Genomic DNA, 16,680 nt, shown 5'->3' with positions numbered 1-16,680 from the left:
CACTGTCCCCAAATGAATGCTGTGTGTTTCAGTTCTGATTGAGTAACATCCCACTTTTAGGAACAAGCTTTTGTTCTCGTTACTGTGATAAATCACCCCAAACTTAACACAATACAATGATGATTTAACTGTGTTTGTATATTGCGGGTTGGGAATGTGGACGGGGCATAGCTTGTCTTGCCCTCTAATGTGTGGGGCCTCAGCTAGGGAGACTCAGATGGCTGGGATGACTCATACACCTTGAGACCAGCACCACTAACTGGAGACTTCTTCACTAACCTAATTGGTACCTGGGTTGGATGACCCAAAAGTCGGGCTTGGCTAGAATTTGAGAACAGAGGGCCTCCATGGAACTTGGCTGTGTGGCTTGGGCTTCTCACTACATGAAGACTGGGTTTTGAAAGGAACCATGTCAAGAGGGAGTGCGGAGAGTGAATTATCCAAGACCCTCAGAGGTTGTAGGACCTTCTATAAAAAGGCTTCAAAAATCACATAAAATTATTTGTGCCATACTGTGTTGGTTGAAGCAAGTCATGATCCCATCCACATTCAAGGGAAGGGATACCTCTTGATGGGAGGAGTGTTAGGTATTTTCGGATCAGGTTTTTATAACCTCCACAAGAAACAGGCCTTGGGGAAAAAAAATTGAGGACTCTATCATCCTTATTCAAGATGACTAGATAAGTTTTCAACATTTCTCTTCTCTCCCTTGGATTTCTGTAATGTTTGACTCAACTGCATCCTCTTCTCCCACAGATGAAGGTCCGTTATATTTATTCTCCATACATAAGATTTTCAACAACCTAGAGAGGCAGTCCTTTGGTATTCACTTAAATTCTCTTTGTTCATTCTCTTAATGGGATGATAGAAAGATGGTGGTATGGCCAGGATAATGGTCAAGAAGAGAGATACTGGGTGAAGGTTGCTTGGCGAGAGAGCCCTCGTCTTGAGAAATAAGTTCTTGAAATAAAAACTGTTGATCTTGGAAGATAATTAGCCTTGGACTATGTCTCTGAAGTTAAGGAGGACAGTTCATAGCATTGGTCCAAAACTTCGTGTTTTTATTAGGTATTGTTTTAAATAAACTGAAACTAATGGGTTTTTGTTTGCTTTTTAATGTTATGAATACCATAGCAATACATGCACATGATGAAAATAATAGAAAATGTGGAAAAATATAAAAGAATAAATAAAATTTAAAAAAGTTAATATTGTGACATATTTTATTCTTTAAAAATGTGTTGAGATTATTTTATGAACACTGAAGTTTAAGAAAAAAAGATAAACATTGCATTAAGCCCATTTGTTTCTCCATGTCATTAAATACAACCTTGGAGCCTGATTTCTGAAGGTTGTATAATGCTCAGTTGTATGTCTGTGCTATACTTGACTTAACCTAAATGCCCAACAATAGTGGATTATCTCAACATTGTGTTGCATCATTTGGCTCATGTCGGAAGAAACCAAGTGAAACCCACTTTGTCATCACACTTTGAACCTTTGATGGGTTATGTTTATTTTTGGGAACAGAGTTGAAAGGTTGTGTTTTGAAGTATAAATAGATTTATTACGTTGAATCCCTGAGGGTGGCACCAAGACATCATCAGTAATGAGTTAGAATAACAATGACATTGGTGACTCACATCAAGTATTTACTGCACCCACCCAATTGTTAAAAACCTACATGTTATCTTTGTTCTGTTTGTTACTTGCCACACACAGTCACCAACTCCTGTCCAGTGTCCCACGTATTTCTTGAAGCTGCCCATTTTCTGTCCTGTTCCCATTGACATCTCCCTTCTCTTGATCTCTTGAGTAGATGCTAGCTGTGGAACTGTCTTCCAGCCACGGTATTCATTGTAAAACGCAGCCTTCGCCATGTCATTTAAGCGGCTAAATCTCATTATCCTTGGAAAAACGTCCAAACCCCTTCTTGGGGCTCATGAAGCCCAGCCTCACCCTAAGATCCTTCTGTTCTCCAGCAGTTAAGAACTACTCTCGTCTCTGGCACAACCCTGTCTCTAGCCTTGGGGCTTAATCAGGGTGGGCTGTTCTAACAACATCATAGACCGGGCAGCTTAAACAACAGACCTTTACTTCTCACATTGCTGAAGGCTGGAAGCCCAAGAAGAAGGCATAGCTGACCCTGTGCCTGGTAAGAGTTCTCTTGAAGATGTTCACCCTCTTGTGCCCTCACATGGTGAAGAAATAGATCGTTTCTGTCCTCTCTTGTCTTAAGAGCACTAATGCCACTGACAAGGCTCTACTTTGATCTAATTACCTCCTGAAGGTCCCACCTCCTCAAACCATCACTTTGGGGATTAGGGCTTTCATACATGAATTTTGGAGGTGATGTCCCTAGCAGCCTTATATCAGTTTTTCTCTCTGCCTGGAAGGCCCTTCCTCTCCTTTAAGTTACCTCAGTTCACATATTGCTTCCTCCAAGAAGTCTTCCTGATCACCCCCCTGCCCCCTACACACACATACCCTGCAATTCTGGGTTAGGTACCCTGCTAGTGTTTAGTGTGACTACTGTAGGGTTTTCTTTCTAGTACTTATGTTAGTTGTTGCAGAATTTTATCTTCTCCTTGGATGGTGAGCTCTGGGAGAATAGGGCGGCTTCTCTCTTTTCATTACATCTTAGCCCAGTGCATAGCACATAATATGCCCTCATTAATTATATGAGTAAATGAAATCCATGGCTGCTGATTCTTGGTCAAGCCCACTTAAAGATGACAACTCTGACCCACTTACAAGAACCAGCTCTAAAATCCTCCTGCATTTGCTTTCTGGGGGGTAGAAGATTGTCTTCTAGACAGAAAAATACCTTAAAAACAGAATAGGCAAGTACTTGTGTAAATCATTAATAAATCTGTTTACTATTTTTATTTGCATTAGATAGCAAATTAAATATTGCATTAAGTGAGTTAAATATTAATATTGCATTAAATATATATTACATTTTAAAAATTAAGTACTAGATGCTCTTACTTGAAGTTGGATTATGAAGGCTTTAGCACAATTAGCCCAGCATGTGCTAACTGTGTTGTTGTTTTCCATGTCACTGATGGTTTATGAGAGCCCACAGGAATAAGGCAAAAGGTGAGGGGCCATGGGGGCCTGCAGATGGGAGGTATGGCCAGGAGGGCAGGGCAGCACGCAGCACAGTCAGAAGAGATGTCTGATGGTAGGAGGAGAGGGGCAAGAGGAGGAGTGGGAACGTGTAATTTATTCACAAACTTGTTATTTGCCATTTTTCTGGGAAATGTACGTAGAATATCTATGATCTCATTTAGTTGTTAGAGACCAATTAAACAGGTATGATTGTCGTTATAGCTTAGTTCAGAACTGAGTTTCAAACAAGTTAAGTGACATACACAAGGCCTCGTGGCCTTGGTGGGGCTATCACGGGCAATATGACTCACATTGTTAACTGTGTTTTTCTACTGCTTCTTGAAGGAGGTGTTTTCAAGCTGGTGTGGATCAAAATAGACCCATGGGATTTAAGGAATTTTAAATTTGACTGTTCTTATTCCTAACAACAAAGGAACATGATAGAATTTAGATCTGTCCACCTACCCATCCATGTTACTGGCTTTTAGTGAGATCCTGATGGGTACCTGGTGTGGCCAGGTCTGGGAATATAGTGTACAAGGCAGATACAATCACTGTGCTAATAGATCTCATGGTCTGGTGATAGAAGCCAGGACCACCTGGCTTTTACTATCCCATGCTATTTCCCTTCCATTAGGATGTTTCCATATTCCAAAGTACTCTTGGCTCAGGTAATGTATCCCATATGGTTTATGTCTGAAGAGCCAGGAAGGGCCTGGTGCTGACTGTGTCCTGATCTCTTGAAGGATTGCTTAGATCGTCCTGGTCAACATCTTTTTGTGATGACTGGATTCCCACATGCAGGCAGTAATGTCCTATGATCTGTTGTGCCACTGTGCTCAAAGGCCACATGTGGACATGCATTGGAGTTTAGGCCAGATACAACCCTGGGTCTCCAGGTATGACCCTTGTCTTGTGTGTTAAGGCCCTTATCTGCATCTGTGACTACCTGCTGCCTGTTCCTCGGGCATGGCAGATACAGCTTACCCAACACTTCATCATATCTCCGTGCAGTAGATTCTACCTTCAGAGAAATAAGTCTTATCACTTTGCCAGACCAACTGGTAAGGTCTCTCCAATCCCCAATTTTATACTTCAGTTCCAACCTCTCATCTTAATCTCAAATGTTCTGTTACTTTCTCCACTCTAAATGGATATCTCACGGACATCTCACATGTCACATGTCTATCAAACACTTTCTTGATCTCTCCCAGTTCTTCTTCCTCCCCAGTCCTGATCTTCCCCATATCTTCCCCAAATCACTAATCTGCATCACTGTCCACCAGAAATGGAAGTCAGGAAACCTGGGATAATGACACTTTCCTGGCCCCACTACCCCCAACACAAATACCCCTGTGACACACCAGATGTTCCCTTGATTGCATCTCCACAATATTTCTTGAGTCTGTCACCTTTTCTCTGTGACCACCGCCATCATTCACACCTCCCTGACCTTTTGCAGGAACCACAGAAGCATCCTCACTGATAGGCTATTTTAACTCTGGCTCTGAATCATTCTCCATATGAGTATAAGGGTGGCTCCATCCCTCCCTGCTCTCATGTCCAGTGACTTCCCTTTGCACTTGGAAAAACTCCAGGCTCCTGATGACTGTGGATTCCAAGCTGTCTTTGATACTCTGCCCACCTGTCCCTCCAGCCTCACCTGTAGCACCTTTCAGCCTGCTGTGTCCCCTCGACTAGCATGTAGGTCCTAGGGGTCAGGAGCTGCTCTGGGCTCACACAGGATCAGTTAACTGAGCATGGTGTGGGGGCTCAACAGGCCCACAGGCAACAGTGGTGGAGTGAATGGATGACTGAATGAGGCAGCCAGGTGCTGGGACTGGTGATTCATGTTGCGGGTTATACACTGGGAGGCGGGGATTTAAGAATGGGGTGGAACTTTGGTCCCATTCTCCCTGTGTCCATGCTAAGGCAGATGCAGAACCCACCCTGCCCTGTGTGGGTAGATGACAGCCCCCAGCTGTTAGGTCCTCAGTCCCACCTCTGCACTTGAGCTGTCCTGCTCTTCTCAGGTTGGTCCCAGCCAATGAATGAAAGACTGTGTTCAAGGGCCTGGCCATTTCCGTATGACCTGGGACTCCTGGAATGGGCAGCCTGGGCTCTTGAGTCCCTGGAGAACTGCCAGACCGTGTTAGATATGCAGGCATGTCTGGCAGTTTGCCTGTCCAATCTTGCTGGCTCCTTTTCTCTTGGGCAGCTCTGTCAGTGCTCTGCTGCTGGGAAAAATGTTCATAAACTGGGTGCCTTACAACAGCAGAAGTTTATCCTCTTCAAGTCCTGGAGGCAGAAGTTCAAAATCAAGGTGCTGATAAGGCTGTGCTCCCTCCCAAGGCTCTAGAAGAGGATCCATCCTTGTTTGCCCCAGCTTCTGGTGGCCCCTGGTGTTCTTTGGCTTGTGGCCACATCTCTCCAACCTCTGCCTTCATGTGGCTTTCCCCTGTGTCTGTGTCTCTTGTGTCTCAAATCTACCTTTACTTTCTCTTAAGAGGACATGGCCGTTGCTTTTAGAGTCCCCCCAAATCCAATATAACATCATATTAGCTTGATTATATCTACAGAGATCTTTTTCCCTAAGAAGGTCATGTTCACAAGTTATGAGAAGTTGGGAATTGAACATGCCTCTTTGGGGGAATACTATCCCACTGCTTACTCAAGTGTTAGTCCCTAGTGAATCTATGTACCTGACTGACTCCGCCTTGGCATCTGTTTGCTTGAAGACCCAGCTGATACGCTTCGTTTCCTCATCTGGAGTGCTGTACTCGTTACTTCTGTTAGGATATCCCATTTCTGGAAGCCACCTGATGGCCAGTGTGTGTCCCTCAGCACAGTGTCAGGTCTGATCTTTCATTTATATGATGTAATCAGTGGACAAGAGAGGCCTTGGAATCAGCATCGCAGAGCAGGTTTGAATCCCAGCTCATTGAGTATGGAGGCCTGAGAACTCCTCTGTTTTTGTGATACGTGAATCCAGAATAATAAATACATACATAGACAGGATGTGAGGATTAAATGTTTCAATGCAGGTTTAATGGGGTGGAGTTCACTGCTGTCCCGTCTATACCATTATAACCCCTTTGGTCACTTTAAAAAGGCTTCTATATCTCCTTTGAAAAAGAAGGGACACCACTGAAAATGGAGGGGGGGCGGCACATGGAGAAGGTTTTGGAGCTCTGCAAGGTTCTGGGCATGAATGGGAGTCCTGGACCATCCATGGTCTTTGGGCAGCTGTGGTAGTGGAAGGCTCCTTCCAAATAGTGGTGGGATGCAATCATTCTTGGTGTCATGATCTCCCTCCAATGGCGAGAATGTTGTATAGGCACTGGTTTGGCAGATTTCTTTGGAATTCAAAAAGACTGAGCACCGTCTTTCTCCTTTGACTCCTGCTAAAGTAATCCTAATCCTCCCTCAGGCAAGGAGGATGCCTCTGACTGATGAAAAGTCTTATATAAGGAAGGGCACAAAGGAACAGGCGCAAAGATTAATCCAAGTTCTAATCCCATCGCAGGAGCAAAGTGCGTCACCTGCTTGGATTTCTCTTTCCAGTTCTTATGAATATCACTGCTTGATCTCACAATGTTACTGTGCTTGTCATCAGGTGGGGGGTGGGTGAGGGGACACATTCAGATGACAGGTTTGAAATTCTGGTCACTAAACGTATGACAAGGAAAAGACTGTCTGTAGAAAGACTGTTTCTCCTCTTTACTGGGCAGAGGAATGGAGAAGCTATAGGCAAGCTAGGTCCTTTCTGAGGGGCCCCTGAAGTTTCACATTCTTGGTGTGCCTTCTAGGAGATTGTAGGCTGGAAGGGAAAAGGGACAGCTGGCCTAGATGGGACTTAACCCTGTCGTGGTCTACCTGCCTTCAAGATTATGTATGCGAACAGAGGTTGGGTTCAGTTTTTAAGAGTGATGTATAGGGGAGTAACGTCTGAGCATCCAAAGAGTGCAGTGGTCTGGTAATTCCAGAGTGCAGTTAGGACATAGTCCTTAACTGTTGTCTGCCTCCCTTCTCCCTTTTTCGTTCTCTTCCTCTCTCCCCTGCCCCCCTCTCCCCTAAAGGCAGCTCTTACTCCCAGACATAGAGAGTAGAGGTGGGAGGGAGTAGGTGAGGAGATGAGCAGGCCTGCAGGGAGGAAAGGTGCCTAATTATTGTACTGGGAACTGTTCAGAATTGGAACTTCAGGCCCCACAGCTCCTGCAGCAAACCAACCAGGCTCTGATGAAAGTTTCATGCGGTTTTCTCTTCCCTTTAAAGCCTGTTGGGACCTTTTCGACAGAGGAGAAAGGGGTAAGGTTTGCCTTAATCCTTCTCTGTCCCATATTTCTGCCTTTAAGTGGATCCAAGCCCAAGCCTTGCAATTATCTCAAAAATAGCCCCGATAGCCCTGGTGCATTTGGTGGGTTTCCTTGGCGGAATCTAATGAAACAGCCCAGCAAGGAAGAGATAGCCTGTTGGCAGGGTGGATAGATGTCCCTGTGTCTGTTAATCTCACATTTCATCTTGGTTTAAGCAGTCTCTGAGCTCATTAGTTGTCTTTCTGAGAAGGACCAGGCATTTATCTTTGAGAGCCATCTAGCTTCAGTGAGTTCATCCAGCCTAAAGAGAAGGGAAGGGACAGACTGGAGCTATCCACTTAATTTTACTGAACAAGAAATAGATTGTTAGACAGGGTGATGGCTCTTGATCTGTTTTGCCTGATTGCCTGCCAGACAGGTAGTAGCAATCGCTGCTCCTGCCCACAGTGCATGAGAGTGCCACCTGCCGATGCCATCATGGCACTGAAGATCACCCTTCTCTCCCTGACACAGGTGGAGTTGTACCCATGACGCATCACATGAACAAAGAGCTGCCTAGTCTGCATAGAGGACCTGTCTGTTTTAAACAAACCAGATAGACAGTAATGGAAATTTTAGGAAAAGGATAGACTAAAATGACTCATGATACATAGTGATTTTTTTTTAAACCATCAGTTCCCTGTAATGAATTTAAAATAAATTTTGAGGCGTGCCTGGGTGGGTCAGTCAGGTTAAACGTCCAACTTTGGCTGAGGTCATGATTTTGTGGTTTGTGGGTTCGAGCCCCGTGTCAGGCTCTGTGCTGACAGCTCAGAGCCTGGAGCCTGCTTCGGATTCCTTGTCTCCCTCTCTGTCTGACCCTCCCCTGCTTGTTCTCTGCCTCTGTCTCTCTCTTAAAAACAAGTAAAAATGAAAAAAAAAGATTTTGAATGTTGTTGAGTAGGGAGGACAGTTAAGTTATGGTGCACCCATAGTATGGAATTGTGCGCAGTTGTTAAAAAAGATGGCCCCACGTCATGGGTTCTTTACACATCTCAAAGGTCCCTCAAGGAACCCAGGGTCCCTCCCTGCAACAAAGAGTTATCCAGTCCAAATTTTCTATGGTGCTGGAATTGAGAAACCCAACTATACATGAACAATCTGGAAAAGATACCCTCTATCATTAAGATTATAAAAAGCACAAGCAAGTATACAGGTGCCTCAATGTCTACAGTTCTCATCCACTTTGTAAAGTATATTTGTGTGGCTGTATATATGCATATATAGGCAAGTATGTTTGTACATGCTTAAGAAAAGGCTGAAAGAAAATTCGTCAAAATTGCATCCATGATTCTTAGGGGTGACTGGAGAATGATAGGGACTTCTTCATTTATAATTCAGAAAAGAGTGGTGGGGAAAATAATGATTTTGATTTATATAAATTCAGTTGACACCTTAGCTTTCCAGGATCACACATACTGCAAAATGGATTTTCACAGGGCAGCACATTGACATAAAGCACATACATTGCTTTTCAAGGGACTGTTACATGAAGCTCATCTAGATGAATGCTGTATCTGCCATTAGTTACAGTCGAGCTTGGCAATAGCGGGCTTTGATTTCTCAAACAAAATAAAATGAAACTCTTAATACAAGACGAAAATGGATCCAAGTGGTTAAAGATGTATGAAAAGTGTATGAAATAACTTCATGGCACACCACGATGACCAACACCCTGAAAAACTGCCACAGAATATTTGTTTTGACCAAATTTTCCTGGTGGTCCCCTTCCTTTGAGCCAAATTGTTCTCAGCAGCATAGAGTTGTGTCTTTGAAGAGTCTCTTATTATGTAGTAACCAGATCAGGGACAAGAAGAGTGCAGTGTGAGAGACACAGCTGCAGTGGACCAGCCCGAGGAGTGTGGGGGTGAGCGAGGGCAGGCCCCCAGGCCCTGAGCTGGAGGAGGTGCAGCTGGTGGCTAGAGGAGAACTTGGCTTGGGCCCCATGGAATTAAAATGTCAGTGGTTCTGGGAAATGGAGGACAGTCACCTTGGGGGCAAGGGGAGGTCAGGACTAGATGCAGAGGCTCAGGGGTCCTAGAGGAGGTGGGAAATGAGGTTTAAGGGGTTCAGTAAATGGCCCCAAGGGAGGGCAAGTAAGATGTGTGCAGAGGATGCTGGTGTTCTTGGAACAGGCACAGAACATGGAACCCAGAGAAGAAACACTTGAGGAAAGAAAGTCAGAAAAGGGGGCAAGACAGTGCTTTAAGAAGGGAGTAGAGAGTCACTGCTGGGGGCTCCTGCCAAGTTGAGAAGGCAGAAGGAGCTCTGGTTGGTTGTACCATGGCAGACCAGACGGGCAGGAGCCACAGGAACTGAGGAGCAAATGAGACAGTGGCAAGGAGACCCACACACTCCTCTTGAGAGCTGTGGCCTCACTTGTACTTCGTGATCCCCTGATTTCTGTCTGTTCCTCCCACAGATAAGTGCCACTGGGGGCCTGTCCTTTTGTGCTTCCCACTGTGTCTCCCATGTTGAGCACAGTCCTGGAGGATGCATGGAGAGAAGCAAAGAGAACAGAGCTTGATTTTTTGTAAAGGGCATAAGGGAACCAGGAAAGGAAGGGCGGGCAAGCTTTAGATATGTTTCTGGGTCCTGGTTTGAAGAAGAGTTTGTAGGTAAGGAAGGGGAGGGATAACGGATGGAGGAAAGGCTGGGGAGGCCCAGCGCTTGGTATTAAGACCCCAGGGGAAAGGTCTATATTTGTCTAACCCACATATACAGACCCCAGGCTTTACCTTACACATCCTCTCCAGGTGTACCTCCCTTGTAAACATGAGGCCAGAGACCCACCTGAGTGGGCAGCGTAGCTTAAGTGGCAGACAGTTCAAGCCCTCTGGTTTTACACCTTGCAAACAGTAGGGAAAAGCCCCAGGCATTCCTGGGTGCTTCACCTTTGGAGATAGTCAGAGAAGCAGCTCATCCTTCAAGTAATTATCCAGCATCCACTCTACAGATGACCTCCTTCCAAATTGTGACTCTAGCTCAGAATCATACCCCTGAGCATTTCTCTTTATGTAAATGGACTGTGCTGACTGGTCCTAGTCTGTGTTCATTGTCAATGTCTTGGGCCTGGGCTTGACCAACAATGTTAATAAACTTGCTAACAACAACTCTTAACACTCAGGCCTTTACTGAGTGTAAAGGCCTGTCAATGAACCAGTCAAGTGGTGTCTCATTTAATCTACATGACCACCCTGCGAATGTAGCATGACGAACCTTAAATGCAGCGAGGGGTACTGGTGGGAGGGAAGGGTTGGGTGTTTGCTTCTCCACGTGATCAGGTCAGCTGGGCCTGAGTTCTTGGGCAGCAAAGCAGAGCAGTATCTAATCTAATTGTCATTTGGGTGCTGGTTGGTTAAGCTCGTTGGGCCCCGAACCCTGCTTGGGACCAGCCACTGCCCAGGGGGTCATCCTCAGCTGGGAACAGGCTGGGCGATGGATTTTCTTGTCTTGCTGTCTTCATTCTGAGGTGTTGGCAGAGTCCACAGGCACATGGTGAAGGGCTCCATCTAAGCCTCAGGAAAAAGGGAAGCTTGTATTGCCTTCTCTCCACTTTGGTCGGGAAACCATTTTGGACTGGAGGGTGATGTCTGGGGCTTCCGTGCAGGCTGGCCCTGAGATTGGCATTTCGGAAAGTATCTCTGCAACTCACCTTTGCCCCTTCGACCCAGCCAGGGCCGTTCCTATGCTGGCAGCTGGGTCAGCCCTCTGAGGAGGAGGTAAGCATGTGCGCAGATCAGTCTGCTCCATTGGGGCTACCTGGGGCTATTGAGCTGAGTAGGATAGAGCTTTTGGTGCTGTGAAAAGATACGTAAGATCTTCCTGTGGCTTCCTAACTTACTTAGAAAAACATCCAAATTTGTACATCAGCCTTAAAGGCCATATGTGATCTGGTCCCTGCCTGCCTGTCTGATGTCTGACTACTCCGAGCCATTTTAGCCTTGCTGCTTTGTGCCTGCCCTGGGCCTTGGTACCTGCTGTCTCTGCATTTAAAATACCTAGTCCAGATATGTCTGTTCCTTCTTGTCATTCACTCTGAACACCCCCCACCCCTACCCCCAGTCTACAGTAGCACTCCCCCCTCTGCACCCCATAACCCATTGTATCATCATTCGACTTATCACTGTCTGGTATTATTTCCATCTATTATGTATTACCTTCCACATTTGCTGTGTTTTCCCTCTTCTTCCTCCCATCCCATGGCAGGAATTTCCCATGTTGTTTATTGTTATAAACAGAGACTACAAAGCACCAGGCATGTGTTAGGTGCTCCATGGGCATTTTTGGATTGAATAAATCGAATATTTCTTTACAAGGGATGTAATTACTTTGTCTAAGAGAAAAACATAGGAAAAACAATTGTTGCCATGTCAAACTCAGCATTTCTTGTCTTTGTATTTTTTTTTTTTTTTAATGCAGGATCTACTGTCCCTGCCATACAGCCTGGTCGAGGGTCAGGTAAGTACTCTTTTGGACCTGACTTAAGTTTTTTGTTTAAGTCGGGTGAAAAAGAATGAGGTAAAAGGTTTCATGAACTCTGTAACTGTGGAAAACCCAGCCCAGCCATGTAGGGGTGTGGCTAAGGAGAGGAGCGGGAATTGCCAGGGTGAGTAACCAAGAGTTTCCTCAAGCTCCCTTCTCAGTTGGAGGGGCTCCTAAGCATAACAGGCACCTATGTGCCATCAGGCACAGCACTCCAGTCCTGTGCCTGAAGCAGACATCTATAATCAACCACAGCACAATTCAACCCTCATGCAGAGCAGTCTCTGCCAGTGGATCAGGGTAGGCTGGTGACATTGAGCCTACTTGGCACAGTGGATGAACGAGCTCTAGAAATGAAGCCGGTTTTGCCAGGGTGCGGGCGGGTAAGTGGTTAGAGGGTCTCATATTAGAGACGATGAGAGTGGTAGGGGGATGGAAGCCATGCTCCTGCCTCTGTTCTGCCATGCTCCAAGCTCTGTTCAGCTTTCAAGGCGGAGGAGGGAAGCCACATCTGCTGGCATCACACATTTTTACCAGTGTCGGAGCCACTGGAGCTTGGCCATGTAAGAATATAATTGAACCAAACGGATCTATACCTTGGAGCAATGCGTTTTTTTTTCATTGATTCTGACTCCACATTATTATTGTTGCTTAATGACGAGCTAATGTAACTTCTAATGAAGCCACATGGCCCTTGGATAGATGAAGTAAGGTTTTATTTCCCTCATGACACTGTATCCTCTCTTCAATTAAAACCTGGGAAGAAAAATTAATACAAATGTAAGATTTTTTTTTTCCTTTCTAAGATTAGTATCAAGATAGTAGCTTTTTATTACTCATGTAAATTTCTTGTGTGATGGAAACTGGGGAGAAGCATGGCTGGCCCTTGAGTGGCCTGGAGGTGATGTCAGTGCTCAAGAAGGCTGAATCTATGGTCTCTGTCATTGGAGTGGTGATGAGAGCATGCTCTGTGCTCCCTTGTTCCTTCTTGGCCTGCAGTGTCACTGCCCATTGGAGATCCTCCACAGGCTCTTGCTGGTAGCTGCCAGTTATGGGTAGAAGAATTTGAATAATTAAAAGTAATTTACTGAGGAAAAATACACATAAAATAGCCATTTTTATGTGAACAATTTAGTGGCATTTGGGACATTCCTAGTGTGGTCAACTGCTGCCCCTAAGCATTTTCATCACCCAAAAGGGAACAATGTTAGCAGTCACACCTGTTTCCCTCCCCAGCCCCGACGACCACTTTCTGTCTCTACGGATTTGCATGTTCTGGACATTTCATATGAATGGAATCATACAGTATGTGGCCTTTAGCGATTGGTTTCTTTCACCGAGCATAACATTTACAACATCCCTCCCTGTTGCATCATGTATCAGTTCTTTCTTGTTCCTCTGATGGCTGAATAAGAATCCATCATAGGGATATGCTCCATTTGTCAATCCACTCGTCTGTTGGTGAGTATTTTGGCTTATTGTGCACAGTGTTGCTGTGAACATGCATGTACAAATATTCGAAGTCCTGTTTTTAATTGTTTTGGGTGGATACCTAGGAGTAGAATTGCAGGGTCATAGAATAATTCTGTGTTTAACTTCTCGAAGAACTGCCAAACTCCTTTGAAGCCCGGCAGGCTGCTCTAGGGGCCATGTTTTCAACCACCATGCTGTCCTGCACTTGAGGGTGTTGTCCCTGGTTAGCACATTCTAGTCTGTGCACAGTACTGGGGAAAAAGGGTGGAAAGGACAGGGGAGGGCAGGCAGGTTCCTCTCACCTCAAGGGATGAAATGTATCATTCCTGGGCAACCTGTCCAGTGAGTTTGCTGGTCTCTGATTTACCCTCTTTTTCCATTGGGCATCTTGACCTCTAAACTTTGGACGGTCTATGCAGTTGCTGAGTCATTTGATAGAGTCAGTTTGTTGATAGGTTGGTTGACTGAGTTATTTAATTCTCTATCTCTGTCTCTTTCTCTCTTTGTATAGATGTATATAAAACTTAGTGCTGACAAAGTCAACTTGACAAACTAATACCGATTCATTGGGCATCAGCTGTGAGTTCTTTGATAACATTTGGGTCAGCCTCACCCTCCATGGCACCTAGGCAGGCTAGGTCTAATCATCCCTCTTGCTACCATGGTGGGCAGAAGCCCAGAGAGATGAGGTAGCTTGACCACAGTCCCACAGCTTGTAACTGGCAGAGCTGGGATTTGAACCTCGGTCTGTGCATTTCCACACCGTGGTTTCTTCCTGCTTTGCCTGCCGGTTTCTCCAGACTCCTCCAGACATCAACATTTTCCATACTAGTGTGCAGTGATTTGTTGTTTTCTAAATACCTCATTACCGTTGTGTCTGCTGAACCCGCGTGGCCCCCAGAGCATCTTGGGGTGCTCTGAAGTTCTTGTTGGTCCTGAGAAAATGGGAATTCGTGTTGTGGCAGCAGTGATTTGTTCTTCTTTATTGCTAGTGGTTTACTAACCAGTGTGTGGAAAAACAGATTATCTGGTTTTGATGGTCAACGTGGTGGTGTTTTTTTTTCTTTTTTTTTCTTTTTTTTAACTGACAGTGCATCCTTGCCTTGTCAATACTTGAGTGATGGGGGTGAGGTCTGGATCTGTTGTGTGGAGTTGTTCATCCTTCTTCTCTTGCAGAGGGATGCTCCACAAAACAGGAAGGGAAGGTCCAGATCCCTAGCTTCTCTGGAAGCCGAGGAAGCTGGAGACAGATGCTTCTCTGGTGAGAAAGGTGGCATAGACAGGTAGGTCCCACCCACACGGAGTCCTTGGCTCCCCAGATACCAAGCAGTTAAACGTTCTTCCTGGAAAGTAACTTCCTGGAGCCTCAACTCCTTCCCCAGGTCCCCCTCTCCTGAGGGTGATAAAGCATGGGGGGGAGCTGGGGCATATTTACACCTGCTCCGTGCACAAGCTTCAATGGTAGTAATTCTCTGACCTTTTAAAATGGATAAATCTCCCTGGCAGTAGTATATTTCTAAAGCTTAGCTCAGAGTGGGGGTGTGGGGTGGGGTTGAGGCACTGGCAGACATGGCCAGACCTAGAGAAGATTGATTAGCCCCATAGGGATCTGTTCTAGAAACCTGCCACACCTATGGTGGTTTGGGTAGAAAAGTATGCTTTTGGCCAGAGTTTGAGTCCTTTCGCTACCTCCCAGATGGATGAAAGCAGGCAGGCTGTTTTTCAGATTGCAGAGGATTTATTCCTTTGATCACCTGTCTTCGTCTGTCTCTGAGTTCTGATGGATGCTCTGTTCTCATGTCTGTGTTATTCGCCGTCACAGGGAACACGGGGCAAGAATCTTATTATCACCGGTTCTTTAACTTCTTTCCACCATCACCAGGAGCATAATAACTGTGTGTTTGGCTGTTGCCTTACTTTTATTCTCCGTTCCTTCCTTCTCCCTCCTGAGCTCCCAACCAAGGGGTGTGGGAGAGCCTGAAGAGAAAGGCCTGGCCCTTCTCAGACACCTACTGTGTGCAGGTGTACCCTGACGAGGAAGTCTGTTGTTAAACCCATTTGTGTGTGGAAAACCTCATGTCCAGAGAAGTAAATAACCTTCCCAGGTCACCCAACTCACTGAGGCCAGGACAAGGATTAAAATCAAGGTCTTATTGACTGTGGAGTATTTGCTGTTTCTGATGCTGCCTCTAGAATAGGGAGTGGCAGTGTGGATGCTCAGTCGAGTCCCTTCCCAATGCCTGGGCTCCTTATTTCTCCTGATGGTGCCTGTCTAGACTGGATCTCACATCCTTCCATCAGCTGTTTGTAAATTCACAGCACCTTCCCTGTTAGAGAGGCTGGGACTGGCTTCCCAGGGATCATTTCCTAACAGAAGGAATGCTCTTTGCTGCTCAGTAAGTGTCACTTCATAATTACCAGTGTAATTAGAGTAGGATTTACCATCTGAGCCTCTGTGGAAGCTGCAAGTCTGCCTGTATAGGTAGTTCTGGCTTTAGAAGGGTGTTTGACTACCTAAGGAACCCTTGGCATCCTTAGGGCTGCTGCATATCCACAGGGAGTCACTTCTCAGACTACTCAGGCAGATCCAGAGGCTTCCCATGGTTTTAAGAATAATGCCCAAACACTCTGGCAAGGAGCTGGCTCCCAGGCACATTTCTGACCTGGCCTCTACAGTCTCCTGCTCCTGGAGGCTGTCAGATCTCATGCCACCTTCTTTTAGGAGCCTCTGGTGAGTAGCCAAAGTATCAACACCTCCTGCCCCAAACATGCCCTTTTCTATCTTAACCTTCTTCATGGCACACAGCATGATCTGAAATAATAATCTTATTCTCATGTTTATTTTCTTGACTCCCTCTTACTAAAAATACAAGCTCCTCAAGAATCAGGTCCTGCTCCTTTTTCTTCCCATGTCTAATTGAATGCAAGCCTGAGACCTTAGCTGACACCTTGTTACTCCTGTTGCATTTTACCATATCCCATTGTTTATCATCATGCCTCTGTTTTAATTACTTTGTCTACTTACTCCTTTTTCCTTTGTGCATGGAGGAAGCCTGTAAAAATCCTAATAAGAAGCACTTTATCTTTTTATTCCATTAGATCCCCGGTGCCTGATAAAGAGTTGATTCTCAGTGCACATTGCACAGATGGATGGATGGATGAGCGAATGAATGGATAGGTGGGTGGGTGAGTGGGTTGACTGATGGATGGATAAATGAGCAAGTCTGGCTGAATTTTCCTGAGATACCGTTTG

General features: G+C 45.5%; 1 protein-coding gene across 1 annotated transcript in view; it reads left to right on the top strand.

Annotated features, from left to right (window-relative positions):
* RBFOX1 (RNA binding fox-1 homolog 1) overlaps positions 1-16,680 on the top strand; it is a 2,066,153-nt gene that overhangs the window by 170,342 nt on the left and 1,879,131 nt on the right. The window contains exon 2 of the mRNA XM_047839429.1: positions 11,892-11,930. The gene's annotated coding sequence lies outside the window, so the exon portion shown is untranslated. The remainder of the gene's footprint in view (positions 1-11,891; positions 11,931-16,680) is intronic.

This window comes from Prionailurus viverrinus, chromosome E3 (assembly GCF_022837055.1).
Source record: "Prionailurus viverrinus isolate Anna chromosome E3, UM_Priviv_1.0, whole genome shotgun sequence".
Lineage (NCBI taxonomy): Eukaryota > Metazoa > Chordata > Mammalia > Carnivora > Felidae > Prionailurus > Prionailurus viverrinus.
Note: the sequence above shows the minus strand (reverse complement) of the source record. Positions and strands in the feature narration are given on the sequence as shown.